This window comes from Misgurnus anguillicaudatus, chromosome 11 (genome assembly GCF_027580225.2).
Source record: "Misgurnus anguillicaudatus chromosome 11, ASM2758022v2, whole genome shotgun sequence".
Taxonomy (NCBI): domain Eukaryota; kingdom Metazoa; phylum Chordata; class Actinopteri; order Cypriniformes; family Cobitidae; genus Misgurnus; species Misgurnus anguillicaudatus.
Window position 1 is genome coordinate 15,043,740 of NC_073347.2, and position 20,418 is coordinate 15,064,157.

The following is a 20,418-nucleotide window of genomic DNA, read 5'->3' on the forward strand; positions in this document are numbered from 1 at the left end:
GTGGGGACATGTGGAATCACATTGTATGCGTGGTTTCCACATGTTCCCGGTGTCTTGTTGCTGTCATGATCTTGCCAGACCTTAGTATAGGTTCAGGTCTGTGTTAAAGAGCAAGATCATGGCAGCATTGTGTTTACGTGGGAACACGTGCATTTCACATCATGTATGTGTTCCCAGTGTTTTGTGGCTGTCATAGTCTTGCCTGACTCTGGTTAGTATCCAGGCGGTATGTTAGAGGGCAAGACTATGGCAGCATTGTGTTTATGTGGGAATACGTGTGTTTTCACATCATGTATGTGTAACACGTGTTGTGTCTTGTCACTTTTTCCCTACTCCCTTATGTACGCGTGTCTTACGTGATTAATTATGTTCACCTGTTCCCCATTGATGTGCTGTCTATATAATGCCCTCTTGTTCTCTGTGTGGTGTGCGTGCGTTGTCGTATTCAGTGTTTATGTATCCTGTGACCTGTGCAGTTATTTCCCATGTTTGTGTTTCATCACAGTGTTTCAGTTATCTTCTGTTTTACCCCCTCGTGGGTGTTTCTGTTATTCCTTTTGTAAATAAATCATAGTTATATTCAGGGTGCGATTTGTGAAAAAAACAGAGGGGGGGATGTTTTCATAGGCGTCGATTTCGACGACGGTGGGTACCCACCATATTTAGTCAAGAGTCATTTTGTACCCACCACTAGTTTTAACTTTTTTGACTGTTTTCAGTGGTTATGAAGAGCAATATGAGAAATTTGGTAATCATTGGCCGACCTAACAAAATTCCATTATAATATTATTATTTTTAATATATATTTCTAATTACAATATTTCTAATATTCAGAAATGCGCCCTCCGCCCACGAGCTCCGACCGGAACAAACCCGAACCCCACCGCCCGCCGAACTCGCGCAGAAACACAAAAACACAACCAGCCCCCCAAAATGGTTCCAAAACCAAACACTTATACTATTTTAGCACAAATTATGAGCTTATTGAAGATTTTTTATAATTCTTGACATAATGCGTCTCTGTCCACAACACATTTCAAAACATTTTAATTCATAAAAATAAATCATGAGAACATGAACTCAGTCCTGCATTTGCAGGAATTGTAAAATCTTTTTTCTTATTAACTCATGAAGCAGCCTAACACAATATTTTTACTCTAATAGCTTATATTTCCCCACACATATGAACTGTGATCATGCACAACGAAAAAACACGCAATAATTAAATCTTGAATGGCAAAACTATATGGCACAACGTAGTGTCAACTTAAACATAAATATGAACAATGTATTGATTGCAAAGTTAAACCATTACAGTAGAAACAGTTTTAATGCTGCTTTTAAAGTAATAACATTAACTTTACACCGCGATGCTGAGCTATAGTGAAATGATAGAAAAGTCAGATGCATTATGTGTTAGTCACTTAGCCTCATTTGCGCAAACTGGACGCGCCCGCGCCTCGCTAAACGCCTCATCGGATTTATCATGTGTAACTTCTGCCATTCTCAGTGGTGTGACTGGGACACTAACTCGTCATCATAAACAGATAATCAGATTGTTATGTTTATTCCCGCTTTATTAATATGCGGCTGAATATGCTGCATTTCATCGTTTCGACACACAGCTCCATAACCATCTCGCAAGTGTTGATAGGCTATTACTCGTGAGGTGTAACCGGGTCTGTAACCAATCAGATAGCGCCGCGGGCTGGACATTGAGCAAGTCTGCAGAGTAGTGAATACAGAGAGGCTGCGCGGCAGCTATATCAGAGCCAGCCAAAGTAGTGCATTTTAAAACAAAATTGACTTTAATCAAACGATCCGTGATAAGTTTTGTGATCCGTCTCGCCACTAGTGTAGTAGCACTGATCACTTTGAGGGGGGGATAAATTTATCCCCACCGGGGATAAAAATAATTAAGCAGAGGCAATGATACATTGACCAGAAAGGGGGAACTCCCACGCATCCCCCCCGGCAAATCGCACCCTGGTTATATTTTTATACATCTTTGCGTTTGGGTTCTCCTTTTGTTTTCCACTTCCCGGTGTTTAACCGGTCGTGACAATTTCAAGAAAATTTTTCTCATTCCACTGGCATTTTTTGGATTTTTTTTGCTTGTTTTAAAGAGATACACTGCAGAAAATTATTTTCAAGAAAACATTTTCTTAGTATTTTTGTCTAGTTTTTAGACAAAAAATATCAAATTTAAGTAATTTTGTACATAAAACAAGCAAAAAAAAAATAATCTGCCAATGGGGTAAGCAAAAAATCTTGAACATTTTTCTTAAACACTAAATTCAAGAAAATTTCAAGAAAAATTAGCTTACCCCATTGGCAGATATTTTTGCATGTTTTAAGCACAAATTCAGTAAAATTTGGTATTTTTGGTCTTAAAACTAGACTTATTTTCTTAGGTCATTTTGCTCATCAAAAAAAGCATCTTAATTTAAGAATTTTTAGATATTTTTACTGAAAGTCATTTTTTGCAGTGTACGACTAGTTTTGTGGTCCAGGGTCACATATGTTGCGTTGTGTGCTTATGGTGTGTTTTCTTTTACATATGTAATGAATTTCATTCATTGTAATCATTGACTTAACATGCTGCTGTTTTCTACAGTGGTGCTTTGGCACTGTTCGGTTGAGCTGGTGTTGTAGGGACTGTTACATGTGCAGTCAACATTGTTGAGGGTTTTATGCTGAGTATTGTTGTTGACTGGCCTACACTATGCCCATTTTTGATGTGCCATTATTCAGTATTTTTCCCATCCTGCTGTAATGTTTTTTCATCTGATCTTTTTTCAACACAAACTGACGCGCCTGACGTCATGTAACTACACAAAACTACAAGATATACAAAGCTGGAATGGAAAGATGTGTTTTGTACCAATGAATTACCGGAGAATTATCCAGATGATAATTTAATAACATATTAAAATATCAACAATGTAAAATGCCATTCATAAAAACTTTAAAACGGACAAAAATAAATGTCTTTATAAAGTTTAACATAAAAATGCTATTAAATTATTGAAATATTTTCTTATAATCTCAGTGGGATTTCAAGAAAATAATTTAGGTCAATGGGATTCGGCTGACAAAGATAAAATCAGTGGATAAATATATAGTGTATTCAATGAAATCAAACAGTATACAGTTGTAATTATAAGGGATTTCACCGTCCCTTACGACGTGACACGATGACATAATTCATTACGTCACATAGAATGTCTGGTCTCTCAGGGAACCGAGGTTACTGTAGTAACCGATATGTTTACACTCTTGTTGGGTTATTTTATGGTAAGAAGAAAAACAATCAGGTGGCTCAACCGCTCCGCTAAAGATCCACTGATTTCGATGATCCACTTCGTGTTTTCCCGCCCGCTCTGCAGCATCTTTCTCACAAGCTGTAGTGGAGGCGACAGTTCCCGAAGTTCGTTTGCATTAACAGGTAGGTTCATTACATTACTTGTCGATCCGCTGAATTAGTAATTTGTTAGTTTGTCTTTGTTATGATTTGCTCTCGGTCTTCTAAAAGTGAAAACAACTTAGCAATCAAATAACAATAAAAATCCACACTTAGAATTACAATGCTTGTCTAATCAAATAAATGTACATGATCAAATCCAGCTAAAACCAGCATAAGCTGGTAGCTGGTTTAAGCTGGTTTTCTCAGCCTGGCAAAACCGGCTAAAACCAAGCTGGGAGACCAGCTTAAACCAGCTTGTGCTGGTTTTAGATGGATTTTTCAGAAGGGATCTAATATAAGTAACAAAAAATGTCTGTTGTTGGCACACTTTGTAGACAAAAAACAAACCAACAATGCCTTCGCAAAAAAGTAGACAGAGACAGAGGGTTAAGGCGGGGAAGGGAAGGCTGCTAAAGGCAATTCAACATTGCAACTGGATTCAAATCTCCATCAAGCCAGCTGGTAAGTCGTATAATAGAATTTAGCAGTTTGTCAAACTTTAATTTTTATAATTAAGTATATTTATCTTAACCTCCCAAGACCTGGGACCTCATTTATAAAACTGTGCGTAGGATCCTTACTTAAAGTCTACGTACGCACAAAAGCTAAAATGGCATACACCAAAAAAAATCAAGACTTATAAAACAAAGCAATGTTCCCTTTATAAATCACAGATCACCTGCAAGTGTGCGTACATGAATCATCCTAATATCCCACCCTGCAAGCCCTTTCTCCCATCAAGTTTTTTTTTATAAATCACAACCTTTGCGTGGGAACTGGCGTAAGCACGTTTCCACGCACTCTTTATAAATGAGGCCCCTGGTGTGTCCACATATGTGGAAATTACATTTTTTTTGTTGTTTGCAGCATAATACTTAATTTTGTGTAACTGGAACCTGTTGTACACAAACGTGAACAATTACACTGCTTTATGTTCAAAGAAAAATATTTGGATATTATATTTATTTGTTCTTCCTAACCCCAAATAGCTGGAAGAAATTTAAAATCCAAACCAAAGCTTGGGTATTAGGAGGTTAATAACATTATAATCACTTATGCTAGTCATCTATAACACACTACAGACACGTTTTATTAAAAATATATCAATAGTAGGCTACCACCCCCCTCTACATAATGTTAGCCATTTTTTGATTTGGCTCCCTGTCCCTCAAACTGTCCTTGCACGGCCTTCAGTAAAGATGCCAAAGAATGCATTGAACTAATATGTTGAAGGAGTCCAGGGCCATATGCAGAATTTTATAAATACAGAGGTCCATAAAAATCTTATTTCTCTGCTATACATATATGAATTTTAATACATCAGAAAACCAAAGAATCAAATAACTATAGCTTTCAAACCATGTCAGTATGCAGAAGACTTGCGTTGTACATTAGGAATACATTGTAAAAATTATTTTACTATCCTGGGCACACTGGGCTGTGTCAGTAAAGTAAACATAAATATAGGATCATTTTAGTGAATTAACTGAAGGCTTTATTAAATTAATTCACAATATGCACACAATTATTATACACTTAATAATATGCTGAACTACAACATCAGTAATGCAGTGGTGAAACTTGAATTGTAGAAATGGGTTGGCCAAGGGTACTTTAGGGGGTCCATATCTCATTAAAGAAAACTGTAATTATTAAAAAAGCATAAATGAATCTACGATCACTTCACATTACCCCACATTAGATAAATATTTTTCTTGCCCTGCATGTATTACTGCATGCATTATACTAACTGTAAGATTTATTTATTCATTTTAAACTTCTCACATCTGATTTACTGTCTGTTAATTAAGTAAAAGGCTTCTTGTTAACTGCAGTAGTTAAAGTTGTTCAGGAAATCAAAATTCCATGATAAACCTTAAAGGCGAAGTCCACGATGTTTGAAAAACGCGTTGGAAAATGAGACGACCCGACTACCAAAACACACTTATATCCAATCAAATCAAATCAAATCCCGGGTTGCGTATGTGTGGGGCGGTGCTATCAACAGAAGGTCCAGATTCTATTGGGGCAGGGGCGTGTTTGTTTAGGTGATTTCAAATATCAACATTGGCTTTCACACATCATGGACTCCGCCTTTAAACTTACTTTAAATAGCATAGCTCAACACAGAAGTTACAGACAGGACGAGTGAGTGATTTTTGCTTCTTTTGTTATTTAATTAACTTTAATGACTTCAACAGGTTTTTTTAGGCTTTAAGGCCAAATTCAATAAATTGTTTAAGCCAAAAGAAGAACATGGGCTCATTTAAACTCCATTCAGGTTCAACACAATGAATCTAATTCTTATACAGTAAAAATATCACTTCAAGAATAAAAGGGTGGAGTTGAATTTTGTAAATAAACACGCTGAATAACGGGAAGTGAATTACTTGAGAGGGTGAAAGCAGCGCATTAAATTTGGACACCCAATTATGTGACTCAGATGCAGTAATGTTTCTTGTCTTGTCACCTTGACAATCACTGCGGTTTCATATTTCTCGTCATTAAAATGTTGTATATTCGCTGTTTTACATATAGAAGACATGTAAATTTGAAAATATTAAGTTTCAAACCCAAAAATATCTTTTAAAAAGTAAAGACGTTGGACATCACACTGCAGGGAACATTTGCATAACACTGCCCTAGTGTATACACAAATAAAGAAGGTATAGTATTGTTGCTGCATTGGCAGTGTTGGGACAGGCTCGACGGAGTCGCGTCGGCAAAGTTAACGTTGAACGTTGGGACGGATTCGACGGAGTCGTGCCGACACGCTTGGCACTTGACTTGACCGAGTCCCGTCGGCAACGTTAACGTTGATTGTTGGGACGGATTCGTGCCGACGCGCTTGGCACTTGACTCGACCGAATCGCGTCGGCAATGTTAACGTTGAACGTTGGGACGGACTCGACGGAGTCGTGCCGACACTCTTGGCACTTGACTCGACGGAGTCGCGTCGGCAACGTTAACGTTGAACGTTGGGACGGACTCGAAGGAGTCGTGCCGACGCGCTTGGCACTTGACTCGACGTAGTCGCGTCGGCAACGTTAACGTTGAACGTTGGGACGGATTCGAAGGAGTCGTGCCGACGCGCTTGGCACTTGACTCGACGGAGTCGCGTCGGCAACGTTAACGTTGAACGTTGGGACGGACTCGAATGAGTCGTGCCGACGCGCTTGGCACTTGACTCGACGGAGTCGCGTCGGCAACGTTAACGTTGAACGTTGGGACGGACTCGAAGGAGTCGTGCCGCCGCGCTTGGCACTTGACTCGACGGAGTCGCGTCGGCAACGTTAACGTTGAACGTTGGGACGGACTCGAAGGAGTCGTGCCGCCGCGCTTGGCACTTGACTCGACGGAGTCGCGTCGGCAACGTTAACGTTGAACGTTGGGACGGACTCGAAGGAGTCGTGCCGACGCGCTTGGCACTTGACTCGACGGAGTCGCGTCGGAAACGTTAACGTTGAACGTTGGGACGGACTCGAAGGAGTCGTGCCGACGCGCTTGGCACTTGACTCGACGGAGTCGCGTCGGCAACGTTAACGTTGAACGTTGGGACGGACTCGAAGGAGTCGTGCCGACGCGCTTGGCACTTGACTCGACGGAGTCGCGTCGGCAACGTTAACGTTGAACGTTGGGACGGACTCGAAGGAGTCGTGCCGACGCGCTTGGCACTTGACTCGACGGAGTCGCGTCGGCAACGTTAACGTTGAACGTTGGGACGGACTCGAAGGAGTCGTGGCGACGCGCTTGGCACTTGACTCGACGGAGTCGCGTCGGCAACGTTAACGTTGAACGTTGGGACGGACTCGAAGGAGTCGTGCCGACGCGCTTGGCACTTGACTCGACCGAGTCGCGTCGGCAACGTTAACGTTGAACGTTGGGACGGACTCGAAGGAGTCGTGCCGACGCGCTTGGCACTTGACTCGACGGAGTCGCGTCGGCAACGTTAACGTTGAACGTTGGGACGGACTCGAAGGAGTCGTGCCGACGCGCTTGGCACTTGACTCGACCGAGTCGCGTCGGCAACGTTAACGTTGAACGTTGGGACGGACTCGAAGGAGTCGTGCCGACGCGCTTGGCACTTGACTCGACGGAGTCGCGTCGGCAACGTTAACGTTGAACGTTGGGACGGACTCGACGGAGTCGTGCCGCCGCGCTTGGCACTTGACTCGACGGAGTCGCGTCGGCAACGTTAACGTTGAACGTTGGGACGGATTCGGAGTCGTGCCGACGCGCTTGGCACTTGACTCGACGGAGTCGCGTCGGCAACGTTAACGTTGAACGTTGGGACGGACTCGAAGGAGTCGTGCCGACGCGCTTGGCACTTGACTCGACGGAGTCGCGTCGGCAACGTTAACGTTGAACGTTGGGACGGACTCGAAGGAGTCGTGCCGACGCGCTTGGCACTTGACTCGACGGAGTCGCGTCGGCAACGTTAACGTTGAACGTTGGGACGGATTCGGAGTCGTGCCGACGCGCTTGGCACTTGACTCGACCGAGTCGCGTCGGCAACGTTAACGTTGAACGTTGGGACGGACTCGAAGGAGTCGTGCCGACGCGCTTGGCACTTGACTCGACGGAGTCGCGTCGGCAACGTTAACGTTGAACGTTGGGACGGACTCGAAGGAGTCGTGCCGACGCGCTTGGCACTTGACTGGACGGAGTCGCGTCAACAACGTTAACGTTGAACGTTGGGACGGATTCGGAGTCGTGCCGCCGCGCTTGGTACTTGACTCGACGGAGTCGCGTCGGCAACGTTAACGTTGAACGTTGGGACGGACTCGAAGGAGTCGTGCCGACGCGCTTGGCACTTGACTCGACCGAGTCGCGTCGGCAACGTTAACGTTGAACGTTGGGACGGACTCGAAGGAGTCGTGCCGACGCGCTTGGCACTTGACTCGACCGAGTCGCGTCGGCAACGTCCCAACGGAGTCGCGTCGGCAACGTTAACGTTGAACGTTGGGACGGACTCGAAGGAGTCGTGCCGACACGCTTGGCACTTGACTCGACGGAGTCGCGTCGGCAACGTTAACGTTGAACGTTGGGACGGACTCGAAGGAGTCGTGCCGACGCGCTTGGCACTTGACTCGACGGAGTCGCGTCGGCAACGTTAACGTTGAACGTTGGGACGGACTCGAAGGAGTCGTGCCGACGCGCTTTGCAGTCGCGTCGGCAACGTTAACGTTGAACGTTGGGACGGACTCGAAGGAGTCGTGCCGACGCGCTTGGCACTTGACTCGACGGAGTCGCGTCGGCAACATTAACGTTGCACGTTGGGACGGACTCGAAGGAGTCGTGCCGACGCGCTTGGCACTTGACTCGACCGAGTCGCGTCGGCAACGTTAACGTTGAACGTTGGGACGGACTCGAAGGAGTCGTGCCGACGCGCTTGGCACTTGACTCGACGGAGTCGCGTCGGCAACGTTAACGTTGAACGTTGGGACGGACTCGAAGGAGTCGTGCCGACGCGCTTGGCACTTGACTCGACGGAGTCGCGTCGGCAACGTTAACGTTGAACGTTGGGACGGACTCGAAGGAGTCGTGCCGACGCGCTTGGCACTTGACTCGACGGAGTCGCGTCGGCAACGTTAACGTTGAACGTTGGGACGGATTCGAAGGAGTCGTGCCGCCGCGCTTGGCACTTGACTCGACGGAGTCGCGTCGGCAACGTTAACGTTGAACGTTGGGACGGACTCGAAGGAGTCGTGCCGACGCGCTTGGCACTTGACTCGACGGAGTCGCGTCGGCAACGTTAACGTTGAACGTTGGGGCGGACTCGAAGGTGGCGTGCCGACGCGCTTGGCACTTGACTCGACCGAGTCGCGTCGGCAACGTTAACGTTGAACGTTGGGACGGACTCGAAGGAGTCGTGCCGACGCGCTTGGCACTTGACTCGACGGAGTCGCGTCGGCAACGTTAACGTTGAACGTTGGGACGGACTCGAAGGAGTCGTGCCGACGCGCTTGGCACTTGACTCGACGGAGTCGCGTCGGCAACGTTAACGTTGAACGTTGGGACGGACTCGAAGGAGTCGTGCCGACGCGCTTGGCACTTGACTCGACGGAGTCGCGTCGGCAACGTTAACGTTGAACGTTGGGACGGACTCGAAGGAGTCGTGCCGACGCGCTTGGCACTTGACTCGACGGAGTCGCGTCGGCAACGTTAACGTTGAACGTTGGGACGGATTCGAAGGAGTCGTGCCGCCGCGCTTGGCACTTGACTCGACGGAGTCGCGTCGGCAACGTTAACGTTGAACGTTGGGACGGACTCGAAGGAGTCGTGCCGACGCGCTTGGCACTTGACTCGACGGAGTCGCGTCGGCAACGTTAACGTTGAACGTTGGGACGGACTCGAAGGAGTCGTGCCGCCGCGCTTGGCACTTGACTCGACGGAGTCGCGTCGGCAACGTTCACGTTGAACGTTGGGCCGGCCTCGAAGGAGTCGTGCCGACGCGCTTGGCACTTGTCTCGACGAAGTCGCGTCGGCAACGTTAAAGTTGAACGTTGAACGTTGGGACGGACTCGAAGGAGTCGTGCCGACGCGCTTGGCACTTGACTCGACGGAGTCGCGTCGGCAACGTTAACGTTGAACGTTGGGACGGACTCGAAGGAGTCGTGCCGACGCGCTTGGCACTTGACTCGACGGAGTCGCGTCGGCAACGTTAACGTTGAACGTTGGGACGGACTCGAAGGAGTCGTGCCGACGCGCTTGGCACTTGACTCGACGGAGTCGCGTCGGCAACGTTAACGTTGAACGTTGGGACGGACTCGAAGGAGTCGTGCCGCCGCGCTTGGCACTTGACTCGACGGAGTCGCGTCGGCAACGTTAACGTTGAACGTTGGGACGGACTCGAAGGAGTCGTGCCGCCGCGCTTGGCACTGACTCGACGGAGTCACGTCGGCAACGTTAAAGTTGAACGTTGGGACGGACTCGAAGGAGTCGTGCCGACGCGCTTGGCACTTGACTCGACGGAGTCGCGTCGGCAACGTTAACGTTGAACGTTGGGACGGACTCGAAGGAGTCGTGCCGACGCGCTTGGCACTTGACTCGACGGAGTCGCGTCGGCAACGTTAACGTTGAACGTTGGGACGGACTCGAAGGAGTCGTGCCGACGCGCTTGGCACTTGACTCAACGGAGTCGCGTCGGCAACTTAACGTTGAACGTTGGGACGGACTCGAAGGAGTCGTGCCGCCGCGCTTGGCACTTGACTCGACGGAGTCGCGTCGGCAACGTTAATGTTGAACGTTGGGACGGATTCGGAGTCGTGCCGACGCGCTTGGCACTTGACTCGACGGAGTCGCGTCGGCAACGTTAACGTTGAACGTTGGGACGGACTCGAAGGAGTCGTGCCGACGCGCTTGGCACTTGACTCGACGGAGTCGCGTCGGCAACGTTAACGTTGAACGTTGGGACGGACTCGAAGGAGTCGTGCCGACGCGCTTGGCACTTGACTCGACGGAGTCGCGTCGGCAACGTTAACGTTGAACGTTGGGACGGATTCGGAGTCGTGCCGACGCGCTTGGCACTTGACTCGACCGAGTCGCGTCGGCAACGTTAACGTTGAACGTTGGGACGGACTCGAAGGAGTCGTGCCGACGCGCTTGGCACTTGACTCGACGGAGTCGCGTCGGCAACGTTAACGTTGAACGTTGGGACGGACTCGAAGGAGTCGTGCCGACGCGCTTGGCACTTGACTGGACGGAGTCGCGTCAACAACGTTAACGTTGAACGTTGGGACGGATTCGGAGTCGTGCCGCCGCGCTTGGCACTTGACTCGACGGAGTCGCGTCGGCAACGTTAACGTTGAACGTTGGGACGGACTCGAAGGAGTCGTGCCGACGCGCTTGGCACTTGACTCGACCGAGTCGCGTCGGCAACGTTAACGTTGAACGTTGGGACGGACTCGAAGGAGTCGTGCCGACGCGCTTGGCACTTGACTCGACCGAGTCGCGTCGGCAACGTCCCAACGGAGTCGCGTCGGCAACGTTAACGTTGAACGTTGGGACGGACTCGAAGGAGTCGTGCCGACGCGCTTGGCACTTGACTCGACGGAGTCGCGTCGGCAACGTTAACGTTGAACGTTGGGACGGACTCGAAGGAGTCGTGCCGACGCGCTTTGCAGTCGCGTCGGCAACGTTAACGTTGAATGTTGGGACGGATTCGGAGTCGTGCCGCCGCGCTTGGCACTTGACTCGACGGAGTCGCGTCGGCAACGTTAACGTTGAACGTTGGGACGGACTCGAAGGAGTCGTGCCGACGCGCTTGGCACTTGACTCGACGGAGTCGCGTCGGCAACGTTAACGTTGAACGTTGGGACGGACTCGAAGGAGTCGTGCCGACGCGCTTGGCACTTGACTCGACGGAGTCGCGTCGGCAACGTTAACGTTGAACGTTGGGACGGACTCGAAGGAGTCATGCTGACGCGCTTGGCACTTGACTCGACAGAGTCGCGTCGGCAACGTTAACGTTGAACGTTGGGACGGATTCGAAGGAGTCGTGCCGCCGCGCTTGGCACTTGACTCGACAGAGTCCCGTCGGCAACGTTAACGTTGAACGTTGGGACGGACTCGAAGGAGTCGTGCCGACGCGCTTGGCACTTGACTCGACGGAGTCGCGTCGGCAACGTTAACGTTGAACGTTGGGACGGACTCGAAGGAGTCGTGCCGACGCGCTTGGCACTTGACTGGACGGAGTCGCGTCAACAACGTTAACGTTGAACGTTGGGACGGATTCGGAGTCGTGCCGCCGCGCTTGGCACTTGACTCGACGGAGTCGCGTCGGCAACGTTAACGTTGAACGTTGGGACGGACTCGAAGGAGTCGTGCCGACGCGCTTGGCACTTGACTCGACCGAGTCGCGTCGGCAACGTTAACGTTGAACGTTGGGACGGACTCGAAGGAGTCGTGCCGACGCGCTTGGCACTTGACTCGACCGAGTCGCGTCGGCAACGTCCCAACGGAGTCGCGTCGGCAACGTTAACGTTGAACGTTGGGACGGACTCGAAGGAGTCGTGCCGACACGCTTGGCACTTGACTCGACGGAGTCGCGTCGGCAACGTTAACGTTGAACGTTGGGACGGACTCGAAGGAGTCGTGCCGACGCGCTTGGCACTTGACTCGACGGAGTCGCGTCGGCAACGTTAACGTTGAACGTTGGGACGGACTCGAAGGAGTCGTGCCGACGCGCTTGGCACTTGACTCGACGGAGTCGCGTCGGCAACGTTAACGTTGAACGTTGGGACGGACTCGAAGGAGTCGTGCCGACGCGCTTGGCACTTGACTCGACGGAGTCGCGTCGGCAACGTTAACGTTGAACGTTGGGACGGACTCGAAGGAGTCGTGCCGACGCGCTTTGCAGTCGCGTCGGCAACGTTAACGTTGAACGTTGGGACGGACTCGAAGGAGTCGTGCCGACGCGCTTGGCACTTGACTCGACGGAGTCGCGTCGGCAACATTAACGTTGCACGTTGGGACGGACTCGAAGGAGTCGTGCCGACGCGCTTGGCACTTGACTCGACCGAGTCGCGTCGGCAACGTTAACGTTGAACGTTGGGACGGACTCGAAGGAGTCGTGCCGACGCGCTTGGCACTTGACTCGACGGAGTCGCGTCGGCAACGTTAACGTTGAACGTTGGGACGGACTCGAAGGAGTCGTGCCGACGCGCTTGGCACTTGACTCGACGGAGTCGCGTCGGCAACGTTAATGTTGAACGTTGAGACGGACTCGAAGGAGTCGTGCCGACGCGCTTGGCACTTGACTCGACGGAGTCGCGTCGGCAACGTTAACGTTGAACGTTGGGACGGATTCGGAGTCGTGCCGCCGCGCTTGGCACTTGACTCGACGGAGTCGCGTCGGCAACGTTAACGTTGAACGTTGGGACGGACTCGAAGGAGTCGTGCCGACGCGCTTGGCACTTGACTCGACGGAGTCGCGTCGGCAACGTTAACGTTGAACGTTGGGACGGACTCGAAGGAGTCGTGCCGACGCGCTTGGCACTTGACTCGACGGAGTCGCGTCGGCAACGTTAACGTTGAACGTTGGGACGGACTCGAAGGAGTCATGCTGACGCGCTTGGCACTTGACTCGACAGAGTCGCGTCGGCAACGTTAACGTTGAACGTTGGGACGGATTCGAAGGAGTCGTGCCGCCGCGCTTGGCACTTGACTCGACAGAGTCCCGTCGGCAACGTTAACGTTGAACGTTGGGACGGACTCGAAGGAGTCGTGCCGACGCGCTTGGCACTTGACTCGACGGAGTCGCGTCGGCAACGTTAACGTTGAACGTTGGGACGGACTCGAAGGAGTCGTGCCGACGCGCTTGGCACTTGACTGGACGGAGTCGCGTCAACAACGTTAACGTTGAACGTTGGGACGGATTCGGAGTCGTGCCGCCGCGCTTGGCACTTGACTCGACGGAGTCGCGTCGGCAACGTTAACGTTGAACGTTGGGACGGACTCGAAGGAGTCGTGCCGACGCGCTTGGCACTTGACTCGACCGAGTCGCGTCGGCAACGTTAACGTTGAACGTTGGGACGGACTCGAAGGAGTCGTGCCGACGCGCTTGGCACTTGACTCGACCGAGTCGCGTCGGCAACGTCCCAACGGAGTCGCGTCGGCAACGTTAACGTTGAACGTTGGGACGGACTCGAAGGAGTCGTGCCGACACGCTTGGCACTTGACTCGACGGAGTCGCGTCGGCAACGTTAACGTTGAACGTTGGGACGGACTCGAAGGAGTCGTGCCGACGCGCTTGGCACTTGACTCGACGGAGTCGCGTCGGCAACGTTAACGTTGAACGTTGGGACGGACTCGAAGGAGTCGTGCCGACGCGCTTGGCACTTGACTCGACGGAGTCGCGTCGGCAACGTTAACGTTGAACGTTGGGACGGACTCGAAGGAGTCGTGCCGACGCGCTTGGCACTTGACTCAACGGAGTCGCGTCGGCAACGTTAACGTTGAACGTTGGGACAGATTCGGAGTCGTGCCGCCGCGCTTGGCACTTGACTCGACGGAGTCGCAACGTTAACGTTGAACGTTGGGACGGACTCGAAGGAGTCGTGCCGACGCGCTTGGCACTTGACTCGACGGAGTCGCGTCGGCAACGTTAATGTTGAACGTTGGGACGGACTCGAAGGAGTCGTGCCGACGCGCTTGGCACTTGACTCGACCGAGTCGCGTCGGCAACGTTAACGTTGAACGTTGGGACGGACTCGAAGGAGTCATGCTGACGCGCTTGGCACTTGACTCGACGGAGTCGCGTCGGCAACGTTAACGTTGAACGTTGGGACGGATTCGAAGGAGTCGTGCCGCCGCGCTTGGCACTTGACTCGACAGAGTCCCGTCGGCAACGTTAACGTTGAACGTTGGGACGGACTCGAAGGAGTCGTGCCGACGCGCTTGGCACTTGACTCGACGGAGTCGCGTCGGCAACGTTAACGTTGAACGTTGGGACGGACTCGAAGGAGTCGTGCCGACGCGCTTGGCACTTGACTCGACGGAGTCGCGTCGGCAACGTTAACGTTGAACGTTGGGACGGACTCGAAGGAGTCGTGCCGACGCGCTTGGCACTTGACTCGACGGAGTCGCGTCGGCAACGTTAACGTTGAACGTTGGGACGGACTCGAAGGAGTCATGCTGACGCGCTTGGCACTTGACTTGACGGAGTCGCGTCGGCAACGTTAACGTTGAACGTTGGGACGGATTCGAAGGAGTCGTGCCGCCGCGCTTGGCACTTGACTCGACAGAGTCCCGTCGGCAACGTTAACGTTGAACGTTGGGACGGATTCGTGCCGAGGCGCTTGGCACTTGACTCGACGGAGTCGCGTCGGCAACGTTGAACGTTGAACGTTGGGACGGACTCGAAGGAGTCATGCTGACGCGCTTGGCACTTGACTCGACGGAGTCGCGTCGGCAACGTTAACGTTGAACGTTGGGACGGATTCGAAGGAGTCGTGCCGCCGCGCTTGGCACTTGACTCGACAGAGTCCCGTCGGCAACGTTAACGTTGAACGTTGGGACGGATTCGTGCCGAGGCGCTTGGCACTTGACTCGACGGAGTCGCGTCGGCAACGTTAACGTTGGGACGGACTCGAAGGAGTCGTGCCGACGCGCTTGGCACTTGACTCGACGGAGTCGCGTCGGCAACGTTAACGTTGAACGTTGGGACGGACTCGAAGGAGTCGTGCCGACGCGCTTGGCACTTGACTCGACGGAGTCGCGTCGGCAACGTTAACGTTGAACGTTGGGACGGACTCGAAGGAGTCGTGCCGATGCGCTTGGCACTTGACTCGACGGAGTCGCGTCGGCAACGTTAACGTTGAACGTTGGGACGGACTCGAAGGAGTCGTGCCGACGCGCTTGGCACTTGACTCGACGGAGTCGCGTCGGCAACGTTAACGTTGAACGTTGGGACGGACTCGAAGGAGTCGTGCCGACGCGCTTGGCACTTGACTCGACGGAGTCGCGTCGGCAACGTTAACGTTGAACGTTGGGACAGATTCGGAGTCGTGCCGCCGCGCTTGGCACTTGACTCGACGGAGTCGCAACGTTAACGTTGAACGTTGGGACGGACTCGAAGGAGTCGTGCCGACGCGCTTGGCACTTGACTCGACGGAGTCGCGTCGGCAACGTTAACGTTGAACGTTGGGACGGACTCGAAGGAGTCGTGCCGACGCGCTTGGCACTTGACTCGACGGAGTCGCGTCGGCAACGTTAACGTTGAACGTTGGGACGGACTCGAAGGAGTCGTGCCGACGCGCTTGGCACTTGACTCGGCAACGTTAACGTTGAACGTTGGGACGGACTCGAAGGAGTCGTGCCGACGCGCTTGGCACTTGACTCGACGGAGTCGCATCGGCAACGTTAACGTTGAACGTTGGGACGGACTCGAAGGAGTCGTGCCGACGCGCTTGGCACTTGACTCGACGGAGTCGCGTCGGCAACGTTAACGTTGAACGTTGGGACGGACTCGAAGGAGTCGTGCCGACGCGCTTTGCAGTCGCGTCGGCAACGTTAACGTTGAATGTTGGGACGGATTCGGAGTCGTGCCGCCGCGCTTGGCACTTGACTCGACGGAGTCGCGTCGGCAACGTTAACGTTGAACGTTGGGACGGACTCGAAGGAGTCGTGCCGACGCGCTTGGCACTTGACTCGACGGAGTCGCGTCGGCAACGTTAACGTTGAACGTTGGGACGGACTCGAAGGAGTCGTGCCGACGCGCTTGGCACTTGACTCGACGGAGTCGCGTCGGCAACGTTAACGTTGAACGTTGGGACGGACTCGAAGGAGTCATGCTGACGCGCTTGGCACTTGACTCGACAGAGTCGCGTCGGCAACGTTAACGTTGAACGTTGGGACGGATTCGAAGGAGTCGTGCCGCCGCGCTTGGCACTTGACTCGACAGAGTCCCGTCGGCAACGTTAACGTTGAACGTTGGGACGGACTCGAAGGAGTCGTGCCGACGCGCTTGGCACTTGACTCGACGGAGTCGCGTCGGCAACGTTAACGTTGAACGTTGGGACGGACTCGAAGGAGTCGTGCCGACGCGCTTGGCACTTGACTGGACGGAGTCGCGTCAACAACGTTAACGTTGAACGTTGGGACGGATTCGGAGTCGTGCCGCCGCGCTTGGCACTTGACTCGACGGAGTCGCGTCGGCAACGTTAACGTTGAACGTTGGGACGGACTCGAAGGAGTCGTGCCGACGCGCTTGGCACTTGACTCGACCGAGTCGCGTCGGCAACGTTAACGTTGAACGTTGGGACGGACTCGAAGGAGTCGTGCCGACGCGCTTGGCACTTGACTCGACCGAGTCGCGTCGGCAACGTCCCAACGGAGTCGCGTCGGCAACGTTAACGTTGAACGTTGGGACGGACTCGAAGGAGTCGTGCCGACACGCTTGGCACTTGACTCGACGGAGTCGCGTCGGCAACGTTAACGTTGAACGTTGGGACGGACTCGAAGGAGTCGTGCCGACGCGCTTGGCACTTGACTCGACGGAGTCGCGTCGGCAACGTTAACGTTGAACGTTGGGACGGACTCGAAGGAGTCGTGCCGACGCGCTTGGCACTTGACTCGACGGAGTCGCGTCGGCAACGTTAACGTTGAACGTTGGGACGGACTCGAAGGAGTCGTGCCGACGCGCTTGGCACTTGACTCGACGGAGTCGCGTCGGCAACGTTAACGTTGAACGTTGGGACGGACTCGAAGGAGTCGTGCCGACGCGCTTTGCAGTCGCGTCGGCAACGTTAACGTTGAACGTTGGGACGGACTCGAAGGAGTCGTGCCGACGCGCTTGGCACTTGACTCGACGGAGTCGCGTCGGCAACATTAACGTTGCACGTTGGGACGGACTCGAAGGAGTCGTGCCGACGCGCTTGGCACTTGACTCGACCGAGTCGCGTCGGCAACGTTAACGTTGAACGTTGGGACGGACTCGAAGGAGTCGTGCCGACGCGCTTGGCACTTGACTCGACGGAGTCGCGTCGGCAACGTTAACGTTGAACGTTGGGACGGACTCGAAGGAGTCGTGCCGACGCGCTTGGCACTTGACTCGACGGAGTCGCGTCGGCAACGTTAATGTTGAACGTTGAGACGGACTCGAAGGAGTCGTGCCGACGCGCTTGGCACTTGACTCGACGGAGTCGCGTCGGCAACGTTAACGTTGAACGTTGGGACGGATTCGGAGTCGTGCCGCCGCGCTTGGCACTTGACTCGACGGAGTCGCGTCGGCAACGTTAACGTTGAACGTTGGGACGGATTCAAAGGAGTCGTGCCGACGCGCTTGGCACTTGACTCGACGGAGACGCGTAGCCAACGTTAACGAAGAACTGTCGGACGACGTCGAAGTAGTCGTGCCGACGCGCTTGGCACTTGACTCGACGGAGTCGCGTCGGCAACGTTAACGTTGAACGTTGGGACGGACTCGAAGGAGTCATGCTGACGCGCTTGGCACTTGACTCGACAGAGTCGCGTCGGCAACGTTAACGTTGAACGTTGGGACGGATTCGAAGGAGTCGTGCCGCCGCGCTTGGCACTTGACTCGACAGAGTCCCGTCGGCAACGTTAACGTTGAACGTTGGGACGGACTCGAAGGAGTCGTGCCGACGCGCTTGGCACTTGACTCGACGGAGTCGCGTCGGCAACGTTAACGTTGAACGTTGGGACGGACTCGAAGGAGTCGTGCCGACGCGCTTGGCACTTGACTGGACGGAGTCGCGTCAACAACGTTAACGTTGAACGTTGGGACGGACTCGAAGGAGTCGTGCCGATGCGCTTGGCACTTGACTCGACGGAGTCGCGTCGGCAACGTTAACGTTGAACGTTGGGACGGACTCGAAGGAGTCGTGCCGACGCGCTTGGCACTTGACTCGACGGAGTCGCGTCGGCAACGTTAACGTTGAACGTTGGGACGGACTCGAAGGAGTCGTGCCGACGCGCTTGGCACTTGACTCGACGGAGTCGCATCAGCAACGTTAACGTTGAACGTTGGGACAGATTCGGAGTCGTGCCGCCGCGCTTGGCACTTGACTCGACGGAGTCGCAACGTTAACGTTGAACGTTGGGACGGACTCGAAGGAGTCGTGCCGACGCGCTTGGCACTTGACTCGACGGAGTCGCGTCGGCAACGTTAACGTTGTACGTTGGGACGGACTCTACGGACTGGTGTCGACGCGCTTGGCCCTTGTCTCGACGGAGTCTCGTCGGCAACGTTAACGTTGAACGTTGGGACGGCCTCGAAGGAGTCGTGCCGACGCGCTTGGCACTTGACTCGGCAACGTTAACGTTGAACGTTGGGACGGACTCGAAGGAGTCGTGCCGACGCGCTTGGCACTTGACTCGACGGAGTCGCGTCGGCAACGTTAACGTTGAACGTTGGGACGGACTCGAAGGAGTCGTGCCGACGCGCTTGGCACTTGACTCGACGGAGTCGCGTCGGCAACGTTACCGTTGAACGTTGGGACGGACTCGAAGGAGTTGTGCCGACGCGCTTGGCACTTGACTCGACGGAGTCGCGTCGGCAACGTTAACGTTGAACGTTGGGACGGACTCGAAGGAGTCGTGCCGACGCGCTTGGCACTTGACTCGACGGAGTCGCGTCGGCAACGTTAACGTTGAACGTTGGGACGGATTCGGAGTCGTGCCGCCGCGCTTGGCACTCGACTCGACGGAGTCGCGTCGGCAACATTAACGTTGAACGTTGGGACGGACTCGAAGGAGTCGTGCCGACGCGCTTGGCACTGGACTCGACGGAGTCGCGGCGGCAACGTTAACGTTGAACGTTGGGACGGACTCGAAGGAGTCGTGCCGACGCGCTTGGCACTTGACTCGACCGAGTCGCGTCGGCAACGTTAACGTTGAACGTTGGGACGGACTCGAAGGAGTCGTGCCGACGCGCTTGGCACTTGACTCGACGGAGTCACGTCGGCAACGTTAACGTTGAACGTTGGGACGGACTCGAAGGAGTCGTGTCAACGCGCTTGGCACTTGACTCGACGGAGTCGCGTCGGCAACGTTAACGTTGAACGTTGGGATGGACTCTGAGGAGTTGTGCCGACGCGCTTGTCACTTGACTCGACGGAGTCGTGTCGGCAACGTTAACGTTGAACGTTGGGACGGATTCGAAGGAGTCGTGCCGCCGCGCTTGGCACTTGACTCAACAGAGTCGCATCGGCAACGTTAACGTTGAACGTTGGGACGGATTCGAAGGAGTCGTGCCGAGGCGCTTGGCACTTGACTCGACGGAGTCACGTCGGCAACGTTGAACGTTGGGACGGACTCAAAGTAGTCGTGCCGACGCGCTTGGCACTTAACTCGACGGAGTCGCGTCAGCAACGTTAACGTTGAATGTTGGGACGGATTCGAAGGAGTCGTGCCGCCGCGCTTGGCACTTGACTCGACGGAGTCGCGTCGGCAACGTTAACGTTGAACGTTGGGACGGACTTGAAGTA

General features: G+C 53.2%; 1 long non-coding RNA gene across 1 annotated transcript in view; it reads right to left on the minus strand.

Moving 5' to 3' along the window:
• Positions 1-20,418, minus strand: part of LOC129416100 (uncharacterized) — a 61,341-nt gene that overhangs the window by 22,816 nt on the left and 18,107 nt on the right. The window lies entirely within an intron of this gene.